Here is a 23,096-nt window from a genome sequence, read left to right on the forward strand (position 1 = left end):
GGACTCACTGAGAAAGAGCCTACCTATCTCTGAGCAGCATGGCCAGGCATTGAAGTGCTACCTGCATTCACACCGTGTGGGGACTGCCACTTCTGCCCTGGTTACCATTTCTTTTACCGTTCACTTGTTTTGTTTTGTTTTCAAGACAGAGTCTTACTATGTAAGTAGCTGTCGCTGTCCTAGAACTTATGTAGACCAGGCTGGCCTTGAACTCACAGGCATCTGCCTGCCTCTGTCTCTCAAATGCTGGGATTAAAGGCATGCATCACAATGCTTGTCTTAAGTTATTTTTATTTTTTGTTTAATTTTTTTTTTTTTTTTTTTTTTTTTTAAAGATAGGGTCTCTCTACAGAGCCCTGGATGTCCTAGAACTTAATTGTTTCTCTGTCCATTAAAAAATGCTGTGCCGGGCGTGGTGGCACACACCTTTAATCCCAGCACTCTGGAGGAAGAGGCAGGTGGATCTCTGTGAATTCGAGGCCAGCCTGGTCTACAAAGCGAGTCTAGGACAGTCAAGGGTACACAGAAAAATCCTGTCTCAAAAAACAGAAACAAAACAAAAATTACTGTATGATCTGTGAGGTCCCTGTCTAGCAAAGCCTAATGCTGCCACCTCAGATATCCAGAGAAGGTTGCAGTGTCTAAAAGACCATATTAGGGTTGGATCCTTCATGTTCCATCCCTTGTAAGAGTTCCAAGAAGGATGAGGAGCCCCAGACCCAGCAGCACCAAGGGATGATTCCCACAACAGCAAGTCCAGCCTGGGACAATAGGGGCTGTGGCTGCAGTTAAGAGCCACAGTGTCTGTGAGTCACGGACAAGAACAAAGTGTCTGTCCCAGCCAGATGAGCAGAGGACCCTGGCCTCACTCTGTAGTGGTGAATAACTGACTGCTCAGGCTGCAGGGACAGCGAGAGTGGAGTCAGGGAATCAGGAGCAACTAGGTCTCTCTGCCCTCTGGGGACAGAAAGGGAGGGCTGAAATGAAAACCATAGCTAAATATAAGGCAGAGAGACTTTGCAGGGCTGCGTGGGGACAAAACTCCTGGTCACGGAAGGAAGCGGAGAGCTTTGAGATGTGAGGTTTCAGTGGTACCCACCTACCCTGGCATCTCTCTTCTTCCAGCTGCCTGCTATGCCTCTCACCCCACCCCCAACTCCTCCACTGAGGCTGTGCGCTCAGTTCAAAACTGGATCTGAGAAAGGAAGAGAAAAGGGTCCCAGGGTAAGGGAAGAGCTGTGGTATAGGGGCTACTGTGTGGAAGTCATTCTGAATTTTACAGGCCCTTGAAAAAGACAGATCCAGCAGGTATCAGGGTCGGAAGTCTAGGAGCACAAAGACAGTGTTGAGGTATTTTGAGGTGTGGCAGGCTGTGTGACAGGCATCATATAGGTGTGGCAGGTGGAGACCTGGCCCAGGGTCTGGGAGACAGAGGGAATGTGAGGAATCTGGGATGGTGACTCACGGAGGAAGAGCAGCCCAAGCTCTAATGGTGGTGAGGGTATCAGGATGGTGAGGCCTGTCAGAGATGTGGGTGGGGCCACTTTTGGGTTAGATTATGCCAGTTTCAGGGTAGCTGCTTAAGGGGACTCCACAGCAGGAACACCCGATGGGAGCTAACTGACTGCCTTGCTGCCATCTTTCTGCTCTGACCTTAACCTGGGCGGTTTGGCTTTCAAAGTCATTATTGTCACTATTGTCTCAGTTTGCTTTTTGTTGCCACCACAAAATACCAGAGATCAAGCACTTACAAGAGCTGGGTGTGGTGGTGCATACTTTTAATTCTAGCACCTGAGAGGCTGGTGGATCTTTGTGAGTTCAAGGCCAGGATGGTTTCTATGGTACGTTTCCAGGCTAGCCAGGCATATGTAGCGAGTCGCTGTCTTAAAAAAAAAAAAAAAAAAAAAAAAAAAAAAGAACGGAAAAGAACTTGTAGAGAGAAAAGGTCTCTTTGGATCATAGCTTTAGGGACTTCCATCCATGGGTGACTGGCTCTGCTGCCCTGGGCCTGTGCAGAAGTAGCACATTGTGGTGGGAACATTTAGGGAGGAAGCTTCTTACCTGTGACAGTTGGAAGGAAGACACTGGAAAGGGCCTGAACCCCAACATTCCCTTTAAAGAAATGTCCTCAAAGACCTAACCTCCCCCGCGCTGCCCCCCCAAGGCTTTCTCTCACAGTAGTTCTACTATCTCCAGGTATTGCTGCAGGCTGGGGACCTGGATACCCCTTCCCAAGCCCTTGCAGTTATTATCACCACATTGTAGTAACATCCATATGGCGGTCCTTCCCTAGAATTACAGAAGAGATGAACCCCTGGGCGTGCCTGGGAGGGGTTATCTAGACTAGATTAATTAAAGTAGTTAGACCCACACTAACTATGGACAGCACCATCTCATGGGCTGGGGGTGTAGGCTGAATAAAAACAGAGAAACCGAGCTCAGCACCGCATTCGTTGCTATCAGGGAAACCGAGCTGAGCACCCGCCTCCGTTGCTCTCTGCCGCCTGACCGTGCATGCCCTGTGGCCCGCTAGCTGCGTCATGCTCACATCTGCTGCTCTGACTTCCTTCCTTCCATACGTTGCTTCTTGCCAGGTATTTCGTCACAGAGGGAGAAGTGACTTCTGCGTCATTGGAAGCTGAGTTTTTACAAATTGAAACCAGATTTACATAGAGTAAGACGTACTGCTGGTTTTAGATTGTGTTTTATGAGTTGGCCAATGTGCACAGCTGGTGGGATGCCCCATCTAAATATAGCTCCTTTATTCCAGCGAACTCCCTTGGGCCCCATCACAGCCCCCTGCTAACCACGGTCAGTGGAGGTTCCCTCCTGGTTAACTTTTCCTGGCGGCCATGGAGGGGAAGCTAGGTAGCAGGTGACCTTGTAATTCTGTTGGTCTATATGTTCAAATCTGCCCACCATTGTCTGGTCAGAGCTGGTCATCAGCAGTCACTATATGCTGCTGTGGGCATGTGGACAACTGCCAAGGGCTTGGAGCTAGAGCCCAGGACCAACTGCGTTAACATTGGGCAGGCCGGACTTCAGTTTCTGTGGGGGTGGGGTGGGAGTAGGTGGAGGTGGGTGGGTGTGGGTGGGAGCTTTATGCTCCACAGCCTCTTCTGGCTAAAGTTCTGTGGTCTTGGGAAACTGAGGAGGCCATTGTGGAAGAACAAGAAGCAGGGGTAGAGCATAGGCCATGTTAGCCAGTTTCTCTAAGAAAGAGGGGCGGCTGTGAACCCTGAGAAAATACATTCCCAGATCCTTCCTTCTTTGGGGAGGGCACAGAGAGAGCATAGGAGAGATAGTCTACAAAGTTATATGGGAATCAGTCTCATGTGTGCTTCAGTGGTGCACAGATGCCGGCAATAGAAAACCAAGCGTGGAGCCGAGAGGTGGGGGCGCGCTCCTTTAATCCTAGCACTTGGGAGGCAGAGGCAGGTGGATCGCTGTGAGTTCAAGGCCAGCCTGGTCTACAAAGTGAGTCCAGGACAGCCAAGGCTACTACAGAGAAACCCTGTCTCAAAAAGCCAAAAACCAAAACCAACCAACCAAACAAACAAACAAACAAGCAAAAAGACCAAGCTCGGAATCTTGGCAGAACTGCGTAGATTGCTCTGTAGTCACTAACTGCTGGAAAGCCTAACAGCTGGATCATTTAAAGTTCTCCTTGGAATCCTCAGTAGCTTTGAGCCTTGGGGGTCCTTCTGATCCAGATGTGGCTTCCAGGTAGAGATTTGTGGGGACGGCTTTGTGAATGGAAGTAGGGAGGGAGCTGAGGGCGCAGCTTCCATTTATTCAACAAATGCCTGATGTCCCTCCCTGTCCCTCCATCCTTAGGGATGGGACTTGGTCCACTTTGCTGTTGGCCCCCTCTGCCCCCCCCCCCCCCCGCTCTGTGGTCTACAGTAAGTGGATCTGTGAATGACCTTTGTTAGGCCCACCAAGTACAATGTGAGGCCCATAGACATTAACCTCACCTTAGAAAGCTGAAGCCGCAGAAGACTCATGGCGTGCCCAAGGCCACACTACTGGTAACTGGTGTGGCCAGGATCACACCCCATGTGTCTGACTTCACAGTTGGGGAGAATGTGGTCCATATGGGGAGACTGTGGGGTGAGTCAGAGGCAGGAGTGGCCATCATTTATGCACCTTGGTGCTTGAGGACATGAACCAAATGTGACTCTAAAGGCTCCCCGAACTGGGCTATGGGCCAGAGGCCTCTTTGGTGAGTCAGTGGCCTGGGAGGTTATAGGAGAGACAGGGAGCTGGCTGCAGGCGTCTGTATCATGGGAAGCTAGTTTCTGGGATGAGGAAGTCCCCGTGAGCAGAAGATCCTGACCCACATCCTTGCAGACTCCCCAAGTGCATAAATCACCTGAGATCTTGTTGAAAGCCAGACTCTGACATAAGAGTTCCTGGTGGAGCCCAGGCTGTGTTTACGACAAGTTCTCTAGATGCATTCATCCTGCCAGCCTGGGCCACCCTTGAGCAAAGCCCTAGAGGACAGAACCCCAGCACTGCAGCAGATATGAGAGGGAGAAGCCTAGCTGTGTGAGCTGTCCTTGCCGCTGCCCTCACTCTAGCTGGGTCTGAGGGATACCACAGGCCAAATGGAGGTTCTGAGAAGTGGAGGGCTGGGCCAGGGAGGAGGAGGAGACACAGTGAGGCTGCCTGAAGATGGCTGCTGTCCTTATTTTTTACTCCCCACCTCCCCAGTTGAGAGTAACAAGGTGGGAGTGAATCCTCCCTAGATCTGGGGGCCTTAAGCAGAGTCACACAAAGCGACTTAAATACCCACTCTGCAGTAGGCCACTCAGGGTATTAGCTAGGCCAAAAGATGAGGCTCAGCCTCCAAGGCTCAAAGGAGCCACAGGAAGGAGCAAGTGGCTGCAAGGGAAAAGAAATGAAAAAAAAAAAAAAAAAAAAAGGTCACAGGAGGCCACAGCTCAGAGGACGATCCCAGGTGGGGGACATCTCCTTGTGTCAGTTGTTTAAACTGTGCCAATAAACCATCCAAGGAAGACCTGGAGTGTGTGTGTGTGTGTGTGTGTGTGTGTGTGTGTGTGTGTGTGTGTGTATTGTGTGTCTGGGGGTGTATGTGTGGAATGTGTGTGTGTGGGGGGTATTAGCTGTGGGTAGGGGCCAGAATAGAAAGGAAACAAAACCCTTGGGGTGATGGTGAGGTCACAGTAAGGCCTGGAATCCCACCAGCTCTGTCTGTGGGGAAAGTCCCAACTAGCTATGGTCATATGTGCTCAATGTGGACTCAGATGGAAGGGAGAAAGTCCAATGCTGCAAAGGGAGAATCGGGTCTCATAACCAAGACCAGGGCCAATGCAGTAGGTGCTGTGGATGCTTGAAGGGAGCTGAGACTCTGGTTCAGGTGTGTGAGGTGGCTGCGTTGCTGGCCTGGAGAGGGGACTGCTCTAGGCTTGAGGAGACACCTGAGGAAGGAAGCCAGGGAGATATCCAGGGACCAACACATGACACAACCTTCCAAGACATGCTTGTTGGTTTGTTGGCTCTAGAAGGAGGGGAGTGGGTGGACACTGGTTTTCCTGAGGCAGGGGGATTGGAGAGAGAGGGAGAGAGAGGGGAGGGGGATGATGACAGATGGAGGGAGTCAGAGAGAGAAAGAATGGGAGAAGAAAAGGGAGAGAAGGAGAGAGAGGTGGGGAGGGAGGTAGAGATTGGTTTGGCAGAGGCTGAAATTGAGCATGGCTCATTGTGACAAATATACACACATACATAACATACATATGTGTTTTTTTTTTTTTTTTTGAGACAGGGTTTCCCTGTGTAGCCTTGGCTGTCCTAGACTTACTTTGTAGACCAGGCTGGCCTCAAACTCACAGCAATCCTACTGCCTCTGCCTCCCGAGTGCAGGGATTAAAGGCGTGCACCATAACACCCAGCATATATATGGTTTTTTGAGACAGGGTTTCTCTGTATAGCTTTGGCTGTCTTGAACTGGCTCTGTAGACCAGGCTGGCCTCCAATCCACCTGCCTCTGCTCCCCCACTCTCCCCCCCACGCCACACCTCCACATCAGAGCTGGGAGTAATGGCGTGTATCATCGCGCTCCGGCTCTTAAGATATCGTAGTATAGGCTTAATCGTAAGGGCTAGGAGGAAGAGAGAGACTCGGAAGAATGTAAGACGTCCCCAAGTGTGGCACAGACTCCTCAAGGGAGTCACAGTTGGCTGTCTTGCTATTAGCCACAAACAGCTTTAAACGTTTCTCAAACTTCATCTGAAAAGGTTTCCAGGTAATTTTCCATTCCCCCATCTTTTCTCTCTTGGTAATCAAGATTACAGATTACAGTATCTGGTAAGATAAAACCAGAAGACACTAGAGTCCCATAAGGTATTTAGCACATTTCCTTCCCTTGAGGATTTTTGGTGACATTTCTAGAAAATTTCAGGCTTCCGGTTAGCTGGAGAAGCTTCAACTCTTCTTCAGTCCCTGTGATTTTCCCCCATCTTTCTATCCAGCCTCTCTGGGACTCTCTAGCACAGTGGTTCTCAACCTCCCCAGTGCTGCGGCCCTTCAGCACAGCCCCTCATGTCGTGCTGATCCCCAACCAAAGCCTTCCTCTCCTTGCTGCCTCATTACCGTGATTTTGCCGCTGTTAAGAACGGTAATGTGCATACCTGATATGCAACTCTGCGAAAGGGTTGTATGCCCCCTCCCCCCATCTGATATGCAACTCTGCGAAAGGGTTGTATGCCCCCCCCCCCCCCCCCCCAAGAGGTCGTGACCCACTGGTTGAGGACCCCTGCTCTAGGCTGAAGTCTGTAAATGTCCTCTTTGGTGACTGAAAGAGGCACCTCCCCCTCCCCTGGAAATGGTACCCTCACAGCAGGCCAAGTAGATCAGACACATTTACCAAAAATGGCAGCATTAGTTTGAGTCGTGTGGGTCAACAGCTTCTCTCTGGTTTTAATTAGCCAGCCTGGCCTGTTGAGGCCATTTTAGGCTGAATTTGAAAAGGCTTCAGCCAAGGATAAAAGAATGCCAGGGTTTTAGTCTCTGGAGCATATGGGGAACCTCTAGGTCCTTCCGGTGTGATTAGGCTTCACGGTGAAGGCATGCCTGCACTTCCCTTATACTTTCGCGTGTTTTTAACATTAAAACAGATGTCCGAGGACTTAGCTTACTAACTCACAGTGCCTGTATTCCGGGTACAGACTGTTGAATGTTTATTGATAGCTGAATATGCAGGTGCAACCAGACCTAGATCCTAAAGCATGTCAGGATTGCTATTCCAGAAGCTTCCCAGCGTCTCCTCCCTGCCCTCAAGGGTCTCTGTGTTTGGGGAGGGGGGTTATGCGGGGTGCTTGTGAGATTTGGCCGTGTGGCTGTGAATTGTCTGATTGTGCTTGGTTCTCAGTTTTCAGTCTCTGTGGAAGTGTCTCCCACCTGGGTGCCCTCAGTGTCCCCTGGAGAGTTAACACATGAGTTTTGATTAAGGGGTACTGGTCTGAAGCCCCAGAATCCACATGAGTGCGAAGTCCTCAGGGGCGGATCTTCCTTGACTATCTCTTTCTGACTGGAAGAGCAGCCTCCTTCAGATGTAACATGACTTAGTAAGGTTGGAGAACAAGGCAGGGAGTGAGGTCTAGAAGATCTTTAAAAATTAGTAAATGAACACTGGGCACAGTGACAGACACCTTTAATCTCAGCACTCAGGAGGCAGAGGCAGGCGGATCTTTGTGAGTTCGAGACCAGCCTGGTCCACAAAGCTAGTCCAGGACAGCCAGGGATATGCAAAGAAACTCTGTCTCGAAAAACAAAAAATCAAAAACAAACAGACAAACAAAACAACAACAACAACAACAACAAACAACAACAGTATATGAAAGAACAACAAAAACAGTTGGGAAAGAGGAAGGCAGGAAAACCTAAACAGAGAGGCCCACTAAATCCAGCCCCTGGCATGGGCAGAGAGGCACTCCTGTGTCTCAAGGTGACCTGCAGCTCATCATAACATGAAAATATGCACCTCTGGTGGATATTTAACCAAAAGCAACAAGGAGGAAGAAAAGGGTTTATGCGGCTTGCAATTCCACATCTCACTCAAGGCAGAAACTTAGGGCAGGCTTGCTCGCTAGACCATTCTACGTTACTTCTGACCAGAGAACTCACTTCACAAACTCACTTCACAGCAAGGAAGTACAGCAGGAACAGTGGGAAAAGCCACTTGCTCTCTGGTTCACAAGCCAGCTTATGATCAGCTAATTTTCTTGCACAGCTCAGGACCACCCTGCCTACGGAATGATGCCACCCATAGTGCACTGAGCCCCCTATATCAACTAACAAACAAGCCAGTCCCTCACAGACCTGCTTACCGCTCGATCTGACCTAGGTAGTTCCCCCGTGGAGGCTCCCTTCCCAGATCATTCTAGGTTGTATCAAGTTGACATTAGGAGAGATGTTAAAGAAAGGTGATGTGTGAAGTTGTCATCAAACTGTGCCTAATCGATAGAGCATGCTTGGAGAAGGTGTTTTATACAAATGGGGGAAAATTGGCCTTGTGAGACATAAGACATCTCCCCTTCCCATCCTTTGTGCATTAGGACAAGTTGAATTGTTTTGTGCTTTGCTAGCTTCCTACCTTGTATCTTTTTTTAAAAAAAAAAAAACAAGAAACAAAGCTGTATTGGCTTCTGCTGCAACTGTGTTTCTCTAATTTTTTTTTTTTTTTTTTTTTTTTTTTTTAGTTCTAGGACCCAAAAACCTAGGGTCCCACTGTAGGTGACCTCTGGGCCTCATTATTAACCAAATGGCATCTCTAGACCAGATAGAGACCCAGCCAGAGGCTTGCTGTGATACTGGCCTTTGTAGTTAGGCTAAAAGAGTTTAATTTTGCTGTGCCCTGTGCTATGAGGCTTTGGGGCCTCCTGGCTTGTCACTGGCCACCCAAACCAGTTCCCCTCTGGAATGTTCGAACCTGTGGTAGGGATTTCCTCAAACCTATGGTAGAGAGTTCCAGGTATAATTTGGTCAGACCATGGCCAGAAGGCTCCAGGGTCCTGTCACACACAGCAAAGCTTGACCTTCCCTTCCCCTACCTGTGACATTGTTACCAACGTGGAGGACAGTAACAACTTGGGTCAGAAGGTGATAGCCAAGACAGAACCTTCTGGAAAGGAAGCACTGAGACTCAGACCCCATGATCTTCCCAGCCTACTAAGGGAAATCAAGGCTGGCTGGCTGCTTGAACTATCCACTGAACTCCCTTGCTTGTCACTCCAAACTGCAACTGAGGCTTTGGCAGGGGCCATCACAGGTTCTCTCTGAAACTCTGAGATGCTAAGACGATCTTGCCTAAAATCATACATCTGGGAAGAGGGTGAGCCAGAATCAGAATCCAAGACCCCAAACAAAGGATTAGCTGCCAGCTACCCAGGACAGGAAGAAGACTCCTTCAGCCGAGGAAGTCTAGTTGCCGTGACCAAAGGTCAGGGCCACAGGCCTAGGACTAGACCATCAGGCGGCTGAGCCTTTCTCTGCTTGCTGGTAACCCCTCCTTCCACACTGTGCAGGGATCCCTGGGCAAGCTAGAGGGTAGGAACATAAGGAGGTGCAGATGTTCCCTCAGCTTGTCTATGGATGCCCCCATCTCCCATGCTTAATGAGTGCTGGGTGAGGCAGGTGTCTCCTGCTAGCTCTCCTATAGCCTGGTGAGTAAATCTGGTATGAGCCTGCTCATCTTCCTTTGATCTCTAATCCCCCTGAAATTGGGGGAGGGGAAAGAAGTTGTTCCCCTCAAGAGGCCCTGGCAGGACTTGGGGACAGATCTCCTTGGGTGGTTCACACCCATGAGGCAGGGGTGGGGTGGGGTGGGTGAGACGCATCACACCATGCTCATGGGTCCCTCCCTCACTGTGAGCATTACTGTGTCTCCAAGAGAGACTAGCCTGTCCCTCTTTCAGGCCCAAGGGACTTCCTGGACTCTCCATCATCCCAAATATGAGCATGCCCTACTCTGCCCTCTTTTCCTTCTGGAAGCTTCTGTCTGTACAGTGACAGTTCAAGGAGCAAGAGAGATCATGGTGCCTCTTTCATCACATGGACAAGGCTTAAACAAATCTCCTGAGTCACTCTTTATCTCTTCCCGGCTAAACAAATGGTCCACTTATGTAAATTTTATTTCTCTGTGTGGAAAGAGTCAAAGACTGTGAAATATATATAATGTGCAAAGGTTGTTTGAAAAAATGAATCGAGGGATTAGAGGCGTTCCATTTGTATCCGAGTAAAATGTCCTCTGTGTCAGCTCTGGTAGATGTCTGGACTGAGAGCCAGTCTCCTGGGGACATGCTGGAGACAGCAGCTCCTCTCAGCTGGAGATGTGGGGAAGGAAAGGACTCAGCCTTCTCTCCGGGTTTGTCTTGTTGGTTTATTGTTAACTTTTGAGATAAGGTCTCCTTCTTTAGAACGCTCGGTATAGCCCAAGCTGGCCTCAAATTCATAGCAATCCTCCCATAAGCTAAAGGCTAGCGTTCCTATCAGCCTATTTTCTTTCTTTCTTTTTCTTTTTCCTTTCCTTTTTTTCTTTCCTCTCTGTCTTGGCCTCTCTCTCTCTCTCTCTCTCTCTCTCTCTCTCTCTCTCTCTCTCTCTCTCTCTCTCTCACACACACACACACACACACACACAGAGAGAGAGAGAGAGAGAGAGAGAGAGAGAGAGAGAGAGATTTTTCAAGACAGAGTTTCTCTGTGTAGTCTTGGCTGTCTTGGGACTCACTCTGTAGACCAGGCTGTCCTGGAAGCTGTGGGTTTAGCTGGACATGATGGCACAAGCCTTTAATCCTAGCAGTCTGGTTCTAGTCCAGCTAGGACTGCATAGTAAGGCCTTGCTCAAAAAAAGAAAGAAAGAAAAAAGAAAGAAAGAAAAAGAAAAGGAAAGAAAGAAAGAAGAAAAGAAAAGAAAAAGCCACAGGCTAGCAGGGCTTGTTTGGCCTCTGCTGTGTCTTCTCACCCTTAGTAAGGGTGTGATCCATGGGAGGAGTGATCAGGCCTAAGGGTCAGCCACTTCAGCCCTTGGCATGTGCCACAGTCACCTGTGGGCAAGGCTAGCTGTCCCTGGCAAAGAGAAGAGAGGCAGGCTTGTGAAGTGCAGAGAAAACAGATAGTGGGAGTGGATGGTGGCCTTCCCATGGCCACCCGGGAGGTGTTGGAGACTGGCCTTCCTGCGCTGGGTCTTGTGGGATGTAAGGTGGGCAATCTGCTTGTCTAAGTAGTTGCAACTCGCCCATTGGCACACATGCCATAAGAGTCATAGAGGCCTGACAATGTCAGGGCCAATATTGGTGTCCGTCCCCCAGGACTGCCACAATGAAGTATGTAGGACCTGGTGGCATAATAGAAAATTATAGCTTCCCAGCTCTAAACGCTGAAAGCTTGAGGCCAGAAGGCCAGCATAACGGGGCTCTGGCAAGCTCCTGCCCATGGCGCGCAGATGGCCCCTCTTGGGTCATCGTATGACCTTTCCTCAGTGTGCAGTGATGGTAGTAGTGGGGAGCTTTTCCCTTCTTTCTTCTTAGAGAGGTATTGTTCTCAGTGTGGGCACCTGCTGTCCTCACCTCATCTAACACTAAATACCTGCTAGACCCCCCATCTCCATGATGACTACCCCAGGGGAAGGCGGGTGGCCCTCACAAAGGAATTTTGAGAAGACAACTGGTGTGTCTGTAACTATGGAAAAGGAATGAAAGTAAATGATTGACAGTCAGGAATGTGAAAAGAAGAAGAAAAATCCCAATGACAGCAACATGGAAGAGCTCTTCTAAGTATAGTCGGGAGACCCACAAAATCCCCTCCACTTATGACCCAGCATCCAGCACACCTATACTGGATAAACACACTATACCCCAAGGCTTGCTGTGCACACCCAGAGCTTGTGGGACCCTGGATCCGTGGGCATGTTCATTCTGATGACACCTTCTTTTCTACGTCTTCTATTGGTCAAGCAAACATATTCCTTCTCAAAGTCCAAACTCCACTCTCCCTGCCTGTGTTTGCACCTGTGTCTCTAAACTGTAATTCCAACTTTTTCTTTTTTTTTTAAAGTATGTGTTTCCTCAAAGTCAGCACCTTAATTACAATTCCTAAAGCCACAAATAAACTCCCCTTTCCCCTTAATGTTGGAAGTTGTTTTAGTCAGGATTTTCTAGAGGAACAGAATCATGGGATACACACACACACACACACACACACACACACACACACACACATGTATATATACACACACACATATATATACATATACATATATGTGTATATATACGTATACATAAGTGTGTATACACCTATATATGTATGTATAATATGAACATATATAATCAGAATTTATTAAGTGAGCTTTAAAATAGTAACAACAGCTTTAGAATAGTAATAATGGCCAAATCAGACCTGAGATGCTGAGAACCCCGAGCTTGGTCCCTGAGTGTAAGTGCCTCCATCAGTCAGAGCTGTCCCAGAACAGCTGTCCCTCACTGCTGGGGGATGGAGGGCGATGGTCCCTGATACTCAGTACCTGCCTTAGTACTTCCAGTCTGGCAGACTTCCGTTCTCCAGCAAGTACCCTTTGCTCTAGCAGTAATCCTGCCGAACCTCTCAGATGATTCCAGCCTTTCCCTGCCCATGCTGGTCACATCTCAAAGGAGTCTAAGAGAGCTGAAAACAGGAGGGGGGAGGAGGAGAAGGAGGAGGGAAGGGGGAGGGGAACGGGGGAGGAGGAGGTTTCCAGCCTCTCATTTTTTAATTCTGCCCAGTCTCTGCCTTTTCCACCTTCCCCTCCCAGCATCCTTGCCTCAACCCTGGGAGAATCTTCTGTTCTGACCCTGTCCATCCACCTGCCTCTTCTCTTTTTTCCTGGAATCGTCACACTCCTTTGGAAGAGGTCCCACACTCTCTGGTGCCTGCTCCCTCCAGCCCTGTCCAGTCCTGACCAGGCCTGATCAGCTGGTCAGCCTTGACTGGGGGCTGTTCTGAGCAGGAAGTACTACTCAGTAGTAGGACAGCCCTCCGGGCACCAGGACCGTCTCTTCCAGACACTATGAAGGAAGCCCCCTTGGGGCTAATAGGCAGAAAAGCAGTGTATGCTGGGAACCCAGAAAATGCCCACACCAAGACCTTCCTAATAAGACACACTGTCATGCCTTGCTGACACTTTGGATGTAGGTGCAGATGTGTGTGTGTGTCGGCCAGAGACAACCTCAGGTGTTGTTCCTCCAACCACAGCCACCTTGGCTTTTGAGACAGGGTCTCTCACTGGCCCAGAACCCACCAAGCCGACTAAGATGGCTGACTGGCAAGCCTCCCCTCTCCAGCCTCTGCAGTGCTGGGATTACAAACCCATGACACCACATCAACCTTTTCCCACAGGTTCTGGGGATTGAACACAGACCGTTATGCTTCTGCATGGGCATCTGTCTCGTGCTGGAATTACAGCTTTGAGCCTCCACATCAGCCTCGGTACTTAAAACTTTTTAAATGCTTTTTCTAGGCCCCACCTAGTCCATCTTCCTCCTTTCCTTTTCACCCTCTCCATGAGCTAGGCTGCCAAAGGAAATCCAAAGCCGAGCGTAGCCCCTTCTCTGGAATCAGAGCCACCAAGTACTTTTTATCGCGAGCTTACTTCATGCTGGGCTATGGAAAGTCAGTTCCCACCTGTGACTGCTACCAACATGATACCCATCCCCCAAATCTGGACTGCTGCTCCTGGCTCAGTCCTACCTTGCAGCACTGCCTGCTCCTGGCATAAGGCTGCTGCTGCCTTTCCCTTCCATGAGTCTCTCCAACCCAGAGTTTTCCTCCAAAGCTCTACCTTTCCTCACTCACACAAGTGTACTGAGTATCTTCCAAGCAGACAGGGTCCATGGGGAAATGATACAGGCTCAGATTTGCAACAGGCCCAGGACCCATCACCAAGGCAACCAATGATTGTCTCCATGTACTCAGGCCTCTGCCCCCACAGATACAAGGTAGGACAGTTTGTGACACCCAGTCCTATCCTTGACCCATCATCCACTGGGAGGTCAGGCAAGGGCTTCTCCAGCATCTGTCATTTAAAAATGTGAGAGCAGAGCCTGTACCAGCCTACCCACTCAAGGTCACCCAAGTAAGGTACAACACTTTCTTTGGGGTCCCCAAGCATCTGTCTGGTTGCAGACTCCCTCCCCCTCCTCTCCATTGGCAGAACAGGGGTGCAGAGACCACCTCTTTTGCCAAGAAGATATTATTAGTCCATCTCATTGCTCCTTCCTTTAAGCTTGGACAGGACCTTGCTGTTCTGAACAGATCCGCTGGGCGTCAGCGTGGATCAGAGCCACTTCAAGGATGGATCCCATTTGCCATTCTTGAAGCCTGGCCAGGAGGCCAGTGAGCACTGGGGCTGCTGCAGCCTCTCATTCAGTTTTCTTGCCCTCTCCCAAAGAGGATGAATCCACCAGCTTGGCCTGATGCATTATTGATTCTTCTTCCATGCCACCCCACCCACCTTACTCTCTGAGTGGCCCTGGGACTCCCAATGCCCTGCTTTTGCGGTCATAGTAACTCCTCAGGTGTCTCCCTCATGTGGGACAGATTTAGGGGGAAGTATCTGTGGGGTTGTCCCTATGCCCCCAAAGCATGGGTCTATATCTCCAATAGAAAGCAGCCACACCCAGAACCCATCCTTCTGGGTACTCAGCTGGAAGGTGAAGGCCTCTTGGCTTCATACCTGCCCCTTCCCCCCACCCCCAGCTTGCTGTGCTTATGAGTATTCTGTGATGACTACACTGAAGAGGGCCACATTCCCAGGCCTCCCTGGGTCTGGGACTGCGGTAGACACATTCCAGGCAGGATCCGATGTGGGAAATGCAAGTCTAAGGTACACGTACTGGGTGGTAGAGCGTTTCAACAAAAATAGCAGGTATAACTGAGCCACCATGTGCCAGCCAAAGTTAAACATAGTTACCTATATAAGCGTGAATATTATGGGACATTTGAGGAGGCATTCCACATTCTACATTACAGCTTGTTTTTGACTGTTAGTGATGTGGGTGTTATTAAGTCAAAACATCTCACAGGGTTGTCCATTCCTTCTAAACATGTATTTAGAAGATATATTTAAGAAATTTCTAGTCTCTCCTAGTCTAGTCGTAATAATGTCTACTCCAAATATGTACACATCCCTATCCCAGTCCCAGAGGCTGTGTGAGTTTACATGGCAAAGGGACTCTACCGCTGTCACAGACTGAAGACCTTGAGATAGGGAAGAGATTCTGGGCCTGATATAATCACAGCAGCCTTGGATGAGGAAAGCGAAAGAATAGGAGAAAGGCTGGGAGATGCTATACTTCAGGCATTGAAGATGGGTGGGGTGGGGTGGGGTGGGTGGGGGGGGGTGGAGAAGGCCAGAAGTCAGAGACTCTTGAAGGATCACCTCTGCAGAGGCCTCCATTTGAGACCTGAGAGACCCGCTTTGAGCTTTTGTCTTCCAGAGTGGTGAGGTGACACCTTTGTGTTATTTAAAGCCACTGGTCTGGTCTATGGCAATGTGTCGCAGCAACAACAGGAGGTTCAGACCCTCATCCTCCTGATGGGACATGACAACCATGAAGCTCATTACCATGAGTCCCCACCCCACCCCTCAGCCCCCTCCAGCTGCCATTTACTAATTGGACAATCAGGATTTAGCTAGGACAAAAAAAAAAAAAAAAAAAAAAAAAAAAAATGCCTTCATTTCTCAGAAGACATTCATCACAGGAAGGAAACAATCACTGGCTCCAAGGTGCTGACCTCACAAGCGAGAGCTGGGGACATGTGGGACCCTGGCACCACAGGAAGAAGTGGGCTCCCAGCTGACCAAACTCATGTGCTTGAAGCATCTCGGTGGACTCTTCAAAGACAGCCAGTTCTTTTAAAATATTTTTTATATTTACTTACTTTGTTATTTTATATATGTGTACATATATGTACCACATGTGTGCTTAGTGCCCTTTAAGGCCAGAAGAGGAGTTTGACTCCCTGGGATCTGAGTTACAGAGAGTTGGGAGTCACTATGCGGTTGCTGGGAATCAAACCCAGGTCTTCTACAAAAACAACAAGTGTCTTAAACCATTGAGCAAACTCTCCACACAGTCATTTCTTTTTATATTTGAGGGATCCTGTGAACACATACCTGTTTAGTGCCCAGTTCACTAACTATATGAACTGATAAATTCTCTTTCAGATGCTTAAAATTAAGACCTATATTGAAAAAGTGAGGTTTTGAGGGTTCTTGTCAAGGGTTTAATAAGTGGCACCTCACTGAACACTCTGGATGCCCAAAGATAGGCAGATCTAGGGAATAGCTTAGCAACCTGGGACTCCAGTTGGTTTGGGATATACCCTAACATCTCTGCCAACAATAATATACTTAGCAGCTGAGACCGTTACCTGGAGGGATGTGCAGACGTGCCATTCTGTGAGCAATGCACCTAGCAACCTGTCAACAACATAGGACTCCCACTTGCGCTGAGATGCACACACACCTCTCTCTCAACAGTGGAGTGGGTTTCTCCTCCCCATAACAACTATCAGACTCAGATCCTATTCAACTGTGCTCCAGTTATGTCTTGGCACAAGGGGAAGGAGTACATTCTGGCTGAGACTAGTTTGGGGCACATGCACAGTAAGGTGAACTTTGTCTTGTGAGCAAACTTTTAGGGAGAATCCTCTACTTACCATCTTATGCCTATGCATAATTGGGTATGCATATGATTAAAATCAGGTGCATTATGGGAAGGGATGTGCACTGTGAGCAGAGACCTGCATAGCCCAAGCCTGCTAATCAAAACTGTGCAGCACGCATCTTAGTAACCAGCTTTCACTTTTGAGGCCCATTGTCAGTCTTGACAATGTATCCAACTGTATTATTTCCTTGTTTTGAATACATTTTCCTTGTTTCTTTTGAAAGTCTTGTGTGCCTTTAATTCATTCTTTAAAAATACATCAGACTCTTGGAAGCACCTGGCCCAGATACCAACCCCAATGACAATCCCATATAGTTTTTGTAACTGTTCTTGTTCTGCTTTCCCCACTTTTACAGAAAGGGACATGGACACTCAGAGATGTTAACTGACTCAACCAAGGACACTCAGGAAGTAAGGGGCTGACGTTCAAATCAAGGCTGCTTGGCTGAGGCAAAATGGCTCAGAGCATAATTTTTCTAACTAACAGCCACCCAGAGCTCACAACCTTTCAAAATGGTGGAGAGGAGCCGGCATGAACCTCAGCTGGTAGAATGTTTGTCTGCCATTGGTGAAGCTCTGAGTTCAATGCCCAGTGGTGCATAAAGCAGATGTGGTATATGGTGCAGTCCTGTGATCCCTGCCCTTCAGAGGTGGCTGCAAGAGGATCAGAAGTTCAAGGTCAGTCTGTCATGTAATAATATATCAATGCAAGCCTGGGATACATGAGACCTTGTCTCAAAAAAAAAAAAAAAAAAAAGGAAAATTCAGAGACAAGCATTGAATCCCAGGTTTACAGGACGTCAGCTTGAGCTCCCGGAGCTGCTGGTGCCTACCTGGCACCCAGTGTTCACTTCCTGCTCTATCCAGCTGGTTGTGGAGCACCAGCAGGCACAGATCAAGGGGTCAAACAGCACAAATTGGCATTCTGAGAAGGCCCAGAGCAACAGGGCCTCACCCTGCAGAACGCCAGTCCTGCTGTTTAACTTAGGGGATGCCGGCCAACCTCCTGTGCGCCTTCATTTTGTCAGTCTCTATGGCATTGCCTCCAACAAACACGCTAGCCAGCTCTGTTTCTCCAAGGACAACCTAGGTGGATCTGATTTTCTGTGAGCCTCAACACAGCATCACTGGACCCTACACTAGAAATTCATTTCTTGAACTCAACTAGTAGCCTAGCATGGCCCAGTGCCAGAGATATTGCTTTAGACTTATGGCCTGCTCCAAAGAGGCCAGAAACCCATGAGGGAGCTGCAGGCGACTGTGCTGATAATTCCAGGCACTAGGAAGACTTGTCCCTGGGCCAGACACTCTTTTAAAATGCAGAAACAAAGGATCTGAGAATCACAGGAAGGGTCAATGCTGGCTCCCTAAAAAGGAGCGCCACAGAAAACCAAGGCTTCCGCCCAATGTCCTAGGAATCCGCCCAGGAATGTTTCCTTTGAAACATGGCTTTATAAATGCGCACACTTCCCTGAGCGGGCTTGCAGCTAGAGGATGTCCAGGATGAAATAAGATCCTGTACCGAGGTTTTTAAAACTGGAAATAATTGAGGGATGTTTGCCCAGCTAGTGGGGAATCTATCGGTTTGGATGTAGGAATGTGACTCGGGGAGGGGATGAGATTTCTTAGTTTATTTATCTGGACAACAGTAAAGAAGAAAGATGTAGCGGGGGCGGGGGAGGGGAAACCTAAGATGAGGCCAGGAGCCAGAGCCTCGAGCTCACCCGATGCTCACAATCTTTCCCTTTTGAGTCAGGGAGACACACTTGCTAAGTGACCCTTGAGGCTCTCTGTCACAGGAGGCTGAAATGCTGAAGGGGAGGCTTTGAATTATATGTGAGATTGCGTGACACTATGAAACCGACTCTATTTTAGATGGGCCCAGGGGGTCAGGGTCCTTACACTCAATGTGACCTTCCTTCCTTACCCTCTCTGGCCCCTGACCCAGAGTTCCCAGGCTTCTCTTGTCCCTTTCCAGGGACTGTCCAAAGGACTTGTTCTGGAGATTCTCCGTCAGGGGACACCTTTATTAGATAATGAACCAGCAAATCATTTTTAGGCCCTTTGAGGGTCTAGGTGACGAGTATTTCAGTCTATGAAAGACCCCTTGACTGGTGCATGTAGTTCCCACCAAAGGTGAAAGTAACAACGGCAGAGCCAGCCTGCTGTGTGTACACGTGAAGGCTGTATCTCCTGGGAGGCACATTGTCCTCATGTACAGAGCCCCCCACCCCTAAACGTGTGAGTCCCATGGATAGGAACACGCCTCCACCTTCTCCTGTTTCGGCAATCCTATTCACCCAGCATCCTTTGCACAGGCTTCTGCTTCCCCCAGGAGCTTCCTATTCTATTCATTAAGACCCCCAACCACCCTCATCCCTAGAAACTTGAAGCATTCAACTAGAGGGAGCGTGGGAAGTTACTACCTTATTTTTAAGTGCATACAGCCAACCCATGAGCTATGTTCCCAACAGAAGCTCACTGTGAGGAAATACCTCTCATTAATGTTCAAACTCACTGTGGTGTCCCTGACAGCAGGGCCACAGGGACTGCTGCCACCATTAGGAAATAGGACAGGCCAGGTGTCTCTCTGAGCATTTTCTCTGCTCTAGAGGTTGAGCTTCTGACCATGGTCTGACCTCTCCCAGAATGGACAAAGTGACCAAAGCCAAGAACGGAGAATTCATCTAAGAGCCCGGGCTACTCTGCGTAGATGCTTCCTCCCTGGACCATAGGTGGGGGTTGCTAAAGAGATACCCCCAGTTGGCTTGTCCCAAACCTCTCTCAGCCTTGTGTGACTCAGTAGCTATGCCTGAAGTGAAGCCACGTCTTTTGCTCTGCTCATGCAGGGGTTTTCAGCTGGCCTTTGGGTTGGGGCATGGAAGTGTTTCATCTCCTCTACCTGCCTGATGGCCATTGTCATCTCACCTGTGTCCCAGGCCTACTTCAAAGCCTTATAAGTCTTTAGCACTTCCTGATAATCCCAATAAGAGAATAAATGAATTGAGGTGGTGCTAGAAACTTCAGAGTACCAGAGCAGACTCACACACACACACACAATCTCCAAATCTCACTTCATAGCCCAGACTAGCTTTGATCGTTTTTTCTCAGCCTCCTCAGTGCTTGGATTACATATCCCACTCACCACCTCTCTCTGTCAGAGTAAATTCCTTACTGGGGGTGGGAGGGAGGGTAAAGGAAAGGACACCTGTGTCAGGAGAAGGAATGTCTGATACAGAGCTGGCTGGCGCACTCCCTTCTTAGGACAAACAATGGTTCCTTTGTCTGGCGAAGCATATCAAAATGAGCGGCTGGATCTGGCCGCTTTGAGACAGCCACAAGTTTTGGCTGGATGGATTGTCCACTGGTGTGAGCTTGGCGGGCCAAGGCCAGAACCTCCATGGACAAAGTAAAGTTTGAGATCCACTGGCTTTCCTGTGAGGACTGACCCTGCCTTTCAACCTGGGAATGATCTCAATGAAAATCTATGCTTGGAGGAAAGAGTGGTCTAGAAGTGGGTTGAGGAAGGTGGCCTATTATGCATTTTCATGGCTCAAAAGGCTGAGACTCCCAGGATGCACTGGCTTCAACTTCCTACAGCTAAGTAACATCAAATGTGAGCCAGGATGAAGAAAAGGACATCTAAGTGGGAAAGAGACAGGAAGAGGGAGAGGACAAGGAAACCTGACAAGGGGCCCACCCAGAGCCTTAGTGTCTCTCTGCATTAACACTACCATTTCTCTCAAGGCAACAAGACTCTAGCCACCAGCTGACTCAGCAGAGCAGCCAAAACTACAGGAATCCCAAGTCTAGCTCCCTATAGCTGATGACTGTGAATATCCCAAACCCTGGTCAAGACTGGGAGTAAGAACCTTCCAGTGTTAGAGCCAAGAAAACTTCCCCCAACTGAGTCACTTCACACTTTGGCTTCATGCCTACCAAGCGCATGAATCTGGAAGATTCTCAGGGTAGGGTCTTTTGTCCTGCAATGGTCCCTGAGCAGGAGGGACAATGTCAGTGGGGCAGGAACACAGGGGCTGCTACTTGGTAACTGTGACCTCTCTTCCTTAGAGCACCCCGAGACCCTGGAGTCTGAGCCAACAACACACTGAAATCACAGCGCTTCACAGTCTACATGGACATTTATGACCAGGGTGTGCACCCTAGGGAGTGCCCTATTCTTGGAGGGCTCCTCCCTTAATGTATCACGATGCTTCTGCCTCTCTGAGATTCTTCATCAGTTTTTGGTCCTGCGTGTTCTGAGACCGTTCCTATCTACTGTACTGCCACCCTAGTCCCCACAGCTGGAAGTAAAGGAGCTGGGATGAATCTTCACCCCATTCACAACTGTTGAGACACAGTGGGGAGAAAGAGTGACAAGTGACAAAGCCAAGATGGGCTGGGATTTCACAGGTATATAGCCAGGACCTCACAGGTGTAGCTAGAATCTTGCAAGCATAGCCAAGTTCTCCCACTGACAGTCTGGCTGCTTTCTCTTTCCTAGTTCCTTCTGCACTTAACCAGCAGGTAGTGATCTCTATCTGTACGTTCCTTAATCTCATTTCATTAAAATATACATATACATATATATATATATTTTTTTTTTCTCACCTGCCAGCCAGAAGTTCCTGGGTGTTGGGTCCCCTCATCAGCTCTTCGGTTTCTCCCTTTCCTATCCACCGCCCTGGCGTCCAGGCACCTCAGTGCAGACCCGTGTGTCCCCACCTAAGTGCACAAGCTCCTGCGCTGTCCTGGAGAAGTACAGCTTTGAAAAGTCTCCTGGGAAACATTCCTGACCTTCAGACCTGCCTCAGCCATTGCTGGCCCCATTCCTGTGACAGGCACTTCCTGACTAGGTGTTTACCTTGCTGGGTTGCCTTGAGGCCAGGCAGGGTAACAGCCACACACCTGCCTAGAAGCCGAACAAGAGGGGAGGTGCCTCTGAGGACAGGCTGGGCTTGACTGCAACAGCCCCTGGATGCAAGGTACTAGTGAAAGCCAACTAAAAAGGGACTCCCCATACCTGCCAGGTCTTCCCCCTGAGTCTGAGAAAGCTTTATGGTCCTCTAGTTTCTAGCCACTTTTGTGTGAGTTACGTATACATGTGTGCACATGTGCATATAGAAGCCAGAGGTGAATGCCAGGTGTCTTCCTCTATTGCTCTCTACTGTATCTTTTTCTTATTCTACCTAGAACACACTAATTAGCCAGGCTGGATTATCAGCCATATCATGAATCTTACCTGCACCTTCGTGCCTCAACCTTCCTTGTGCTGTTTGTTGTTGTTGTTTTGTGGATCTGAACTCAAACCCTAGTGTATATATGACAAGCACTTTGCCAACTAAGCCAGCCCTTCTAATCACTTCTTTACATAGCCACCGGGGCTCAGCTTGACAGCTTCCAGGCAGGGGACACCAGCTGCTCTGTGAGGGGGGTCTTAATCAATTACTACTATTACAGTGAATTATTACTAGTGACAGCTTCCTGGTGCCTGGTGTGTACCACATGGCAGGCCCTGAACAGAGCATACTGCGTAACCTCTCAGTGTAGCCCTGAGCTCTGATACAGGTTGAGAATTAGGTACATTTTAAAGACTCATATGCTTATAGAGTGATCATCCTGTCCAAGGTCATACAGATAGCAAGCTGCTCCAAGACTGAAACCCAGACCATGTGGTACCAAAACCTTGGCTCTTAAACCCATTGCCTTCATTCACCAGTGTTAACAGCCACACTGCCCATATTTATGCAAGCCTCATATGAGCTATTGTCTTTGTGACTTGCGGCTGGTAACCAATTAACCCAACCTGTGCTGCCAAGAAGCAGGGCACACTTGTAATCTGGGCTCCTCTGGGTCAGGAATCTGGGCAGGGCTTGGCCACATTCTCTGTTCAGGGTTTCTCACTGGCTGGAGGCAAGGTGGCTGAGGGCCAGGGCTCTTTTCAAGGCTGCATGGGGGAGGCTCCTCCTCTAGGTCTCATGGGGTTGTCCACGGGACTGAATTCCTCCTTGGAGGTTGCTGAACTGAGGGCCTCGTTTCCTGCTGGACCTGGTTGGACACCCTGTTTTGTTTCATTTGCTTGCCTCTCTGGCCATGGCAGCTTGCGTCACTGAGAGTACAGATTCCAGGAGATGACAGTTACAGCCTCTGTCTCTGTCTGTCAGCAGACTGACTCTCTCTCTCTCTCTCTCTCTCTCTCTCTCTCTCTCTCTCTCTCTCTGTGTGTGTGTGTGTGTGTGTGTGTATGTGTGTGTGTGTGTGTGTTTATGGAAGTTTGAAGTTGACATCAATGTCTTCTTTGATGCGTTTTCTCTTTATTTATTGAGGCAGGGTCTGTGACCGGACCCAGAACTAGTCAATTCCAGCTGGTCT

At 49.0% G+C, this 23,096-nt stretch overlaps 1 protein-coding gene across 1 annotated transcript in view; it reads right to left on the reverse strand.

Moving 5' to 3' along the window:
- Ngef (neuronal guanine nucleotide exchange factor) overlaps window positions 1–21,531 on the reverse strand; it is an 86,724-nt gene extending 65,193 nt beyond the window's left edge. The window contains exon 1 of the mRNA XM_051154266.1: window positions 21,336–21,531. The gene's annotated coding sequence lies outside the window, so the exon portion shown is untranslated. The remainder of the gene's footprint in view (window positions 1–21,335) is intronic.
- Window positions 21,532–23,096: the final 1,565 nt, after the last annotated feature.

This window comes from Acomys russatus, chromosome 12, assembly GCF_903995435.1.
Source record: "Acomys russatus chromosome 12, mAcoRus1.1, whole genome shotgun sequence".
Lineage (NCBI taxonomy): Eukaryota > Metazoa > Chordata > Mammalia > Rodentia > Muridae > Acomys > Acomys russatus.